Source organism: Dama dama, unplaced genomic scaffold, assembly GCF_033118175.1.
Source record: "Dama dama isolate Ldn47 unplaced genomic scaffold, ASM3311817v1 ptg000093l, whole genome shotgun sequence".
NCBI lineage: Eukaryota > Metazoa > Chordata > Mammalia > Artiodactyla > Cervidae > Dama > Dama dama.
In genome coordinates, this window is record NW_026870908.1 from 2,711,547 (window position 1) to 2,714,688 (window position 3,142).

The window sequence follows — 3,142 nt, forward strand, 5'->3', positions numbered from 1 at the left end:
GGAGCATTAAGCGGTGTTGAAAATCATGAAGAGGCTGAAAAGGTGTGAAAAATATGAAGAGCTTCAAAAATGTGAAAAATATGAAGAGCTTCAAAAGGTCTCAAAAATTAGATGAGCATGAAACGGTCTGAAAAATAGGAGGAGCATTAAACGGTGTGGAAAAACATGAAGAGCCTGAAAAGGTGTGGAAAAATAGGAAGAGCTTCAAAATGTGTCAAATATATGAGGAGAAGGAAACGGTCTGAAAAATATGAGGAGCATGAAACGGTCTGAAAAATAGGAAGAGCATGAAACGGACTGAAAAAATAGGAGGATCATGAAGCGGTGTTGAAAATCGTGAAGAGCCTGAAATGGTGTGAAAAATGTGAAGAGCTTCAACAGGTGTCAAAAACTTGAGGAGAATGAAACGGTCTGAAAAATAGGAGGAGCATGAAGCTGTGTTGAAAAACATGAAGAGCCAGACAAGGTGTGAAAAATATGAAGAGCTTCAAAAAGTGTCAAAAATATGAGGAGCAAGAAAAGGTCTGAAAAATAGGAGTAGCATGAAACGATCTGAAAAATAGGAGGAGCATGAAGCTGTGTTGAAAAACATGAAGAGCCTGAAAAGGTGTGAAAAATATGAAGAGCTTCAAAAGGTGTAAAAAATGAGAGCAGCATGAAACGGTCTGAAAAATAGGAGGAGCATGAAGTGGAGCTGAAAAACATGAAGTGCCTGAAAAGGTGTGGAAAATATGAAGAGCTTCAAAAGGTGTAAAAAATGAGATGAGCATGAAACGGTCTGAAAAATAGGAGGAGCATGAACTGGTGCTGAAAAACATGAAGAGCATGAAAAGGTGAGAAAAATATGAAGAGCTTTAAAAGGTGTGAAAAATATGACGAGCATGAAACGGTCTGAAAAATTGGAGGAGCATGAAGCTGTATTCAAAAACATGAAGAGCATGAAAAGGTGTGAAAAATATGAAGAGCTTGAAAAGGTGTAGAAAATTTGAGCAGCATGAAACGGTCTGAAATATAGGAGGAGCATGAAGTGGAGCTGAAAAACCTGAAGAGCCTGAAAAGGTGTGAAAAATATGAAGAGCTTCAAAAGGTGTGAAAAATATGAGGAGCATGAAACTGTCTGAAAAATAGGAGGAGCTTGGATCGGTGTTGAAAAACATGAAGAGCCTGAAAAGGTGTGAAAAATATGAAGAGCTTCAAAAAGTGTCAAATATAAGAGGAGAAAGAAACGGTCTGAAAAAAAGGAGGAGCATGAAGCGGTGTTCAAAAACATGAAGAGCCTGAAAAGGTGTGAAAAATATGAAGAGCTTCAAAAGCTGTCAAAAATGAGATGAGCATGAAACGGTCTGAAAAAAAGGAGGAGCATGAAGCGATGTTGAAAATCTTGAAGAGCTTGAAAAGGTGTGAAAATATGAAGAGCTTCAAAAGGTTTCAAAAATATTAGGATCATGAAACGGTCTGAAAAATAGGAGCAACATGAAACGGTCTGAAAAATAAGAGGAGCATGAAATGGTGTTGAAAAACAGGAAGAGCAAGAAAATGTGAGAAAAATATGAACAGCGTCAAAAGGTTTCAAAAATATGAGGAGCATGAAACTTTCTGAAAAAGAGGAGGAGCATGAACCGGTGTTGAAAAACATGAAGAGCCTGAAAAGGTGTGAAAAATATGAAGAGGTTTAAAAGGTGTCAAAAATATGAGGAGCATGAAACTTTCTGAAAAATAGGAGGATCATGAAACCGTGTTCAAAAACATGAAGAGCCTGAAAAGGTGTGAAAAATATGAAGAGCCTTAAAAAATGTCAAAAATATGAGGAGTATGAAATGGTCTGTAAAATAGCAGGAGCATGAAGCGGTGTTGAAAAACATGAAGAGCCTGAAAAGGTGTGAAAAATATGAAGAGCTTCAAAAGGTGTGAAAAATATGAAGAGCTTCAAAAGTTGTCAAAAATATGAGGAGAATGAAACGGTCTGAAAAATAGGCGGAGCATGAAACGGTGTTCAAAAACATGAAGAGCCTGAAAAGGTGTGAAAAATATGAAGAGCTTCAAAACGTGTCAAAATATGAGGAGCATGAAACGGTCTGAAAAATAGGAGGAGCAAGAAGCGGTGTTGAAAAACATGAAGAGTCTGAAAATGTGTGAAAAATATGAAGAGCTTCAAAAGATGTGAAAAATATGAAGAGCTTCAAAAGCTGTCAAATGAGATGAGCATGAAACGGTCTGAAAAATAGCAGGAGCATGAAGAGGTGTTCAAAAACATGAAGATCCTGAAAAGGGGTGAAAAATATGAAGAGCTTCAAAAGGTGTCAAAATTATGAGGAGCATTAAAAGGTCTGAAAAATGGGAGGAGCATGAAGCTGTGTTCAACAACATGAAGAGCCTGAAAAGGTGCGAAAAATATGAAGAGCCTGAAAAGGTATGAAAAATATGAAGAGCTTCAAAAGGTGTCAAAAATGAAATGAGCATGAAACGGTCTGAAAAATAGGAGGAGCATTAAGCGGTGTTGAAAATCATGAAGAGCCTGAAAAGTTGTGGAAAAATAGGAAGAGCTTTAAAATGTGTCAAATATATGAGGAGAATGAAACGGTCTGAAAAATAGGAGGAGCATTAAACGGTGTGGAAAAACATGAAGAGCCTGAAAAGGTGTGGAAAAATAGGAAGAGCTTCAAAATGTGTCAAATATATGAAGAGAATGAAACGGTCTGAAAAATAGGAGGAGCAAGAAATGGTCTGAAAAATAGGAAGAGCATGAAACGGTCTGAAAAATAGGAGGATCATGAAGCGGTGTTGAAAATCGTGAAGAGCCTGAAAAGGTGTGAAAAATGTGAAGAGCTTCAACAGGTGTCAAAAACTTGAGGAGAATGAAACGGTCTGAAAAATAGGAGGAGCATGAAGCTGTGTTGAAAAACATGAAGAGCCTGAAAAGGTGTGAAAAATATGAAGAGCTTCAAAAGCTGTCAAATATATGAGGAGCACGAAACGGTCTGAAAAAAAGGAGGAGCATGAAGCGTTGTTGAAAATCTTGAAGAGCTTGAAAAGGTGTGAAAAATATGAAGAGCTTCAAAAGGTTTCAAAAATATGAGGATCATAAAACGGTCTGAAAAATAGGAGCAGCATGAAACGGTCTGAAAAATAAGAGGAGCATGAA